General features: G+C 33.1%; 1 protein-coding gene and 1 pseudogene across 3 annotated transcripts in view; one reads left to right on the top strand and one right to left on the bottom strand.

Annotated features, from left to right (window-relative positions):
- Window positions 1-7,840, top strand: part of TBC1D12 (TBC1 domain family member 12) — a 71,254-nt gene that overhangs the window by 25,946 nt on the left and 37,468 nt on the right. Inside the window, exon 1 of one of the 3 annotated variants that reach the window (XM_015600025.2) lies at window positions 2,705-2,723. The exons of the other annotated variants lie outside the window; for them this stretch is intronic. The gene's annotated coding sequence lies outside the window, so the exon portion shown is untranslated. Of the gene's footprint in view, window positions 1-2,704; window positions 2,724-7,840 lie in introns of those variants that run through there. 3 annotated transcript variants of the gene reach the window in all.
- On the bottom strand, window positions 7,025-7,142 carry LOC112474229 (annotated as a pseudogene).

Raw genomic sequence — 7,840 nt, 5'->3', positions numbered from 1 at the left:
TTTTTTTTTTTTTTGGCCAGGCATTGTTTTTTATTGGCATCTTTAGTAAGAAAATGAGATTGTAGTACTTAGATGATGTTTCAGTTTTTTCCCATAACTCATGTCTTTTTCTGAATGAAATTTTAGTTGCATGGTTAAATCACTTTCATGCACTTTTGACTGGCAAGGGAAAAAAGGGTTAAGACACTGACTGACTTCTTAAATCTTAGCGCTTCAAATTGTCTAAAGGTAGAATAGGTCCCTCTTCTCAGTTTAAGCCTTTGCTTTTAAAACTTTTTACTGCAGGAATAATAACATTATTGGAAGGACTAGAATACATGTGTTTTGTTAGCAGTAGCTAAATATATAACATTTTGAAAGTGTTAGAGCTTAATTTTCTGGTTACTAACTTCATTGGTATGTGTAGCATTAGAACATTTGAGAACAGTTCATTGGTTTTAATTAAGCTTAAATATAAATAACTTTGGTGTAAAATTTGACTGAGTACTGCAAAAATTAACTACTTCCTTCACTGTTGTTAAACTTGTGGAGGGGCTGGACTATGTCCTAATTTATTTTTGAAAAGTCCTTAAATTTGTTGCACCCTTGCAAGTTTTCATCTTTATTTACCTAATGTATTGTCACCTTAAAAAGGCAGTGCATAACTACCTTTTCAGGTGAATGTGTGTTCTTTATTTATAGTTAATGATAAATTATGTCTTTTCTGTGTGAGAATAAATTGGTTTTATAAAAGTTAATTTGTCTGGTCTGAAGATTGAGGGAGGAATTCATAATAGTTCTGGGCGTGAGCTTCAGGGAGAGGGAAGAAGAATGAGCTTTAAGAGAGAAGCTTAAATTAGTTAAAGAAAACTAAAAGAATAAAAAAAGTTCTCAAATTGAACAGTTTAGGATTTGAGGGAACATTTTTCCCCTACTATTAGAGACAGACTTGGAAAGGGGTTGCAGTTTGAAAATACTCTGCCTACCATTATTTGATTCCATAAATACAGTTTGAATATCATAGTTATAGTAAAAGTTGTATTCATTTTATCTTTATGTCAGACTTCAAATTAGACTAAACAAACAAAATTGTGCTAAGAAGTTTGCCAAAATAAAGTACTCCTATATGCCAGAGGGTGATGAAATGTTTCACCCCAAGGTTTCAATTAAGCTTGAATTATGGGGTAAGTTTTTATCTCTCATAATTCATAGATTCCGGAATAAAATTTAGAATTAATAATGACACCATAATTGCCTTAACCCTCTCTACTGCAAGCATTGAGCCAAGTCGCATAAAAGAACCTCTTTATCTTGAGCAGACAGGGTCTTAAAGTGGTAGAGATGCCCCTATGGAGAGTTTCTTTCATTTCTGAAATATTTTTCTGGATGTCTATAAACTGTTCACAGTATATAGAAATACGAGAATTTAGTTATTAATTGTGAGTTTAACATTAACCCTTAAAGAGGATTATTCTCACTGTCCACTGAAACTAAAAGTCGAGTCAGAGGTAAAGACAGAGGGAAAAAGGGAGGGAGCGGGGGAGAGAGAGAGAGAGAGAGAAAATGTGTGTGTGTGTGTGTGTGTGTGTGTGTGTGTGTGTGTGTGTATCAGGCTATTTGGTTTTAATATTGCTTTTGGAAGAGAAGCTCCTATTCTATTCTTTATTCTCCTCAGTTCCTGTATTTTACTTCTTTAAGAAGCTGTTTAAGGACTCCCGCCACCCTTCCTTTGAACCAATAGTCTGATCTTTTCTCACATTTTCCTCCTAGTACACTGCTCTAGTTGAGCCCTTTAAGCTACAGAGCCCAAGGCATCAGAGTGTGGTAGAATACCGTTCTGCCACCAACTCATCATTTGGCATCATATCAGCAAACTCTAAGCCTTTCTCTAGCAGAAATTGAAGGATAAAATTCTTGAATCAATCCTAGATTCTTCTCTAAAATTGTCTGGCTGTCATTTCAATGAATGCATACTTTATTCAACATACATTTACTGTGTATAATACAATAGTCATGGTTCAGGTTCTTGGGATATAAATAAATGAGCCTAGCCTTTGAATTATTCTAGTATAACTGTGGTGGTTGGTGGGGTGGAGGAGACAGAGAGGCTTATACATAATTTTGATCTAGTTTGGTGAGTGCTGTGGTTGAATTGTGAACAAAGTATGAGAGTACAGATTAATGAAAGCATAGAAAAATGATTAATTCTGCTCAGAGATCACATGCAAGTCATATATTCTGAAGTGTACTAGTGGGAGTTCACTAGGTAGACAAGATAGGGAAAACCATTCTAGGAGAAAATTGAATGAGCAAACCAAGAATGCATAAGACTTGTTTAGTTAGTAGGCCAGTATATCAGGAATGTAGGGTAGATGGTGAAGGATCATTAGTCACAAGGTAAGAGAGTTGGATTTTATTAAGGTACTGAGACATTAAATTCATATATTAGAAAAGTAGTTTTGGAGGCATTATAGAAGTTATTAAGTTAGAAATGTGCAAATGAGGAATTTAAGATTTATTATAGTTGTCTGTGAATCTGGTTCCTAAACACAGTGGATTGCCTAGGGAAGGTGTTAAGAATGTAGATCCCTTGGCCACATACATTCAGTTCTTAATGTTGATTTTGTGTTTTTCAGTTCTTGTGTTTCTAGTTGGTTCTTTTTTTCAAATCTGCTATATCACTTTTTACACTTTACAGTTCCCTGCTGAAATTTCAAGCTTGACCTTTATCTCCTTAAAACATAGTAAGTATAGTTGTTTCATAGCCTGTGTCTTATTATTCATGTCTGGAAATTTGTAGGTCTGTTTATATTGAATATTGTTCTGATAGTTCTTGTTAGCAGATGCTATTTTATCTCAGTATGTGCCTAGGTACCTTTGCTTGGGTGCTGGATATAATATTTAAAACATTACATGTAGAAAACAGTTTGAAGGCTAAGGTGATGCCATCCTTCAGAGATTTGAATTTATGTCTCAGGTTCTTGGTGGTACTAGTTATATAGTTTTCTTCATCCATCCAGATGAGGGAAAGCTCAGATGCAGTCTGTTTTGGCCTTTTTTCTTGGAAAGGGATTGTAAAAACGTAAAGTTTTTTGATTGTTTAACCAACTTTGCATTTCTGTTAGTTACAGTTAGTCACAGTTATTCTCTATTTTGCTAAATTCTATTTGTATGTGTGTGTGTGTTTAAATTAATAAACTTTATTTTTTAGAGAAGTTCTGGATTTACAACAAAATTGAGCAGAAAGTACAGAGAATTTCTGTATACTCCCCTGTTCCCACATACACATAACCTCCTCAGCTGTTGACATCTTGCACCACAGTGTGGTGCGTTTGTTACAGTCGATGCACCTACACTGACACATCATCACTCGAAGTCCATAGTTTACATTAAGGTTCACTCTGTGCTGTACATTCTATGGGTTTTGACAAATGTAAAATGACATGTGTCTACCATTAACAGCATTGTACAGAGTCATTTCATCGCCCTAAAAATCTCTGTTCATCCTTCCTTATCCCATTAATCCTTGGTAACTATCTTTTTACTGACGCTATAGTTTTGCCTTTTCCAGAATGTCATATATAGTTGAAATTATACAGTATTCAGCCTTTTCAGATTGATTTCTTTCACTTAGGAATGTACATTTAGGTTTCCTTCATGTCTTTTCATGGCTTCAAAGCATTTCTTTTTAGTGTTGAATACTATTTTATTATCTGGATGTACCATAGTTTGTTTATTTATTCACACCATGAAGTACATTTTGGTCGCTTACAAGTTTTGGCAATAGTGAATAAAGCTGTTACAAACACCCATGTGCGGGTTTTCATTTCATTTGGATAAATACCAAGGAGCCTGATTGCTGGATTGTCTGGTAATCACATGTTTAATTTTATAAGAAACAGCCAAACTGTTTTCCAAAGTGGCTGTATCATTTTGCATTCCCACTAGCAATGAATGAGAAGTTCCTATTTATTGTTCATCCTTGCCAACATTCAGTGTTGTCAGTGTTTTGGATTTTGACCATTCTAATAGGTGTGTAATGGTATCTTAATTAATTAAATTAAACATCTTAAAAATGTTTTAATTTGTAATTCCCTATTAACATATAATGTTCAGAACACCTTTTCATATGTTTCATATGTTTACTTGCCATTTGTATGTCTTCTTTAGTGAGATGTCTCTTCAGATCTTTGGCCATTTTTTAATTGGGTTGTTAATTTTCTTAAAACAGTAAGAATAGAACTCAAGAGTTCTTTGTATACTTTTTAATAGTTTATCAAATGTATCTTTTGCAAATATTTCCTCCCAGATTGTGACTTGTTTTTTTATTCTCTTCACAGTCTTTCACAGAGCAGAAGTTTTTAATTTTAATAAAGTCATACTTCTCAATTATTTTTGATTGTGCCTTTGGTGTTATATCTAAATAGCCATCATCATACCCAAGGTCATCTAGGTTTTTTCCTATCTTCTAGGAGTTTTATAGTTTTTCATTTTACATTTAGATCTATGGAATTAATTTTTATGAAGAGCATAAAGTCTGTGTCTATTTTTGTTTTACATGTGGATGTCCAGTTATTCAGCAACATTTACTGAAAAGACTGTCTTTGCTTCATTGTATTTTCTTTGCTCCTTTTTCAAAGATCATTTGACTATATTTATGTGGGTCCATTCCTGGGCTCTCTATTCTGTTCCATTGATCTGTTTGTCTTTTCCTTTGTCAATATCACGTTGTCTTGATTACTGTAGCTTTATATAGTAAGTCTTGAAGCCAGGTAGTATTAGTCCTCCAACGTTATTCTTCTTCTTCACTGTTTGCTATTCTGGGTCTTTTGCCTCTACATAGAAACTTTAGATTTACTTTGTCAGTATCCACAAAATAACTTCCTGGGATTTTGGTTGGGATTGTTTTGAATCTATAAATTTAAGAATTGACATGTTGACAATACTGACTCTTCTACACAGGAATATGGAATCTCTCTTCATTTATTTAGTTCTTTGATATCTTTCATTAGAATTTTATAATTTTCCTTATATAGATCTCGTATGTATTTTATTAGATTTATATCTAAGAATTTCATTATTTTGGATACTAATGTATATGTTAATATGTTTTAAATTTCAAATTCCATGTTCATTGTTGATTTATAGGAAAGTGATTGACTTGCCTTGTATCCTACAACCTTGCTATAATCATTAGTTCCAGGAGTTTTTTGTCTATTCTTTTGGATTTTCTACGTAGATGAATATGGCATCTGCAAACAAAGGCAGTTTTATTTCTTCCTTCCCAGTCAGTATACCTTTTGTTTCCTTTTCTTGTCTTATTTTATTAGCTGAGACTTTTTATATGATATTAATAAGCAGTGATAGGAGGGGACATCCTTACTTTGTTCTTCATCTTAGCAAGAAAATTTTGAGCTTTTCACCACTGTATATGATAGTAACTACAGGTTTTTTATAGATGTTGTTTATCAAGTTGAGAAAATACCCTCCTATTCCTAGTTAGTGAGAATTTTTGTCATGAATGGGTGTTGAATTTTGTTAAAAGCTTTTTTTGTATCTATTAATATGATCTTGTGATTTTTCTTTTTTAGTCTGTTGATGTGTGATGGGTTATATTAATTGGCTTTCGAATGTTGAGCCAGCTTTGCATACCTGGGATAAGTTCCCCTTGGTCATGGGTATATAATCCTTTTTCTTCGTTGTTGGATTCCATTTGCTAATATACTTCGTTGAGGTTATTTGCATCTGTGTTCATGTGAGATATTGGTCTGTAGTATTTTTTGTAATGTCTTTGGCTGTTTTGATATTAAGGTAATGCTGTCCTCATAGATGAAATTAGGAAATATTCTCTCTGCTTCTGTCTTCTGAAAGAGATTGTAGAGAATTGATATCATTTCTTATTTGGTAGAATTAAACAATGAATCCGTCTGAGCCAGGCACTCTTGAAAAGACTGTATTCTGCAGTTGTTGGGTAAGTATTGTATAAATGTCAGTTAGGTTATGTTAGATGATAGCGTTGTTCAAGTCTTGTATAATTTTGCTGGTTTTCTGCCTACTTATTTTATTAATTACTTAGATAGAAGTAATAAATTCTTTACTATTATCTACTTGGCTTTTTCTCCTTTTGCTCCACATGTTTTGAAGCTTTGTCTTCTTGATGAATTGACTTCTTTACCATTAATGTAATGTCTGTTTTTGCTCTGGTAATAGTTCTTATTATGACGTTTTTGTCTGACTTTAATTTAGCCATTGCAGCTTGCTTTTAATTAGTGTTTGCATGATAATTTGTTTTTTCATCCTTTAATGTTTTATCGGTCTTTGTATTCAAAGTGGATTTCTTGTATACAACATTTATTTGAATCTTTTGATGGAGTCCGATACCCTGTGCTTTTTAAAGTGAGTGTCATTTAATGTCATTATCAATGTGACTCAGTTTAAATTTACCATCTTGCTATTTCTTTTTAAATTGTTCCATCTGGTATTTATTTATTTCCTTTTCCTGCCTTCTTTTGATTAAATTGGTATTTTTAGTACTCCATTTTATCTCTACTATTAGCTTATTAGAGATACCTTTGTTTTAGTTTTTCAGTGGTTTCTCTTGGTCAACAATTCTCAAACATTTTAGCAGCACAACTTTTTTGGATTCTTAGTTATTAAGAACCTCGAAGAATTTTAGTTTATGGTGTTTACCAATCATTGCTAAACCCAAAATTGAAATGTTGACATTTTTATTAATTCATTCAAAACAACAATAATAAAGTCATTACATGTTAATGCAAGTAACATTTACATTAACTCTATTTTAAAAACTATTTTAAAAAACTGGTGGGAATAGTGGCATTGTTTTACCATTTTGCAGATCTCTAATGTTTGGCTTAACAAAAGAAAACTGGATTATCATATCTATTCCTGCATTCAGTTTCTCGCTATGTTGTTTTAATTTAAGTGTGTGAAGAAAATCTGGCTTCACAAATATATGTAGATAGTAAAGAGAAGAAGTTTTAATAGACTTTTTAGATAATTGTGGATATTCTTATTTGGTTCTATTCCAGCACCGGGTCTTCTTAGGTGGTCTCCCATCCAAGCACTAACCAGGCCTGACCCTGCTCAGCTTCCGAGATCATATAGGGATCGGGCTTGTTCAGGGTAGCATGGCTGTAGACAAGCGGTAGTCTTAAAGGGAAGTTGTACTGTGGAATCGGAAATCATATAACTGTTTCTTTTTTTTTTAATTGAAGAAATGATTTAAATTTTTTCCCCCGTCTACCTCCCTGCTCCCCCCTCTGGTAGTCACTAGTCCATTGTCTATGTCCATGAGACTCTGTTTGTCCTGTTCATTTGTTGCTTTTAGATTTGTATTCCACATATAAATTATATCATGTGATTTTCAACTTTTTCTGTCTGGTTTATTTTGCTTCATATGATTATTTCAAGATCCATCTGTGTTGTTGCAAATGGTAGTATTTCATCTTTTCTTGTGGCTGAGTAATATTCCATTGTATATATGTACTACAGCTTCTTTAGCCAATCATCTATCATAGGACACTTCCATTGTTTCCATGCCCTGGCCACCATGCGTAATGCTGCTATGAACATCGGTGTGCAAATATCTTTTCGGATATGGGTTTTCAAGGCTTTGACAATTTGAGGTCTTTTTGTGCTTCCATAGATATCCGATGAGTTTTTGTTTTATTTCTTTAAAAAATGCCGATGGGATTTTGATGAGGATTGCATTAAATCTATATAATGCTTTAGGTAATATGATCATTTTAACTATGTTGATTCTTTCCATCCAAGAACACGGAATATCTTTCCATTTCTTTGTATCTTCTTCGATTTCTTTTAATAGGGTCTTATAGTT

This window comes from Pteropus alecto, unplaced genomic scaffold, assembly GCF_000325575.1.
Source record: "Pteropus alecto unplaced genomic scaffold, ASM32557v1 scaffold88, whole genome shotgun sequence".
Classification (NCBI taxonomy): Eukaryota; Metazoa; Chordata; class Mammalia; order Chiroptera; family Pteropodidae; genus Pteropus; species Pteropus alecto.
Note: the sequence above shows the minus strand (reverse complement) of the source record. Positions and strands in the feature narration are given on the sequence as shown.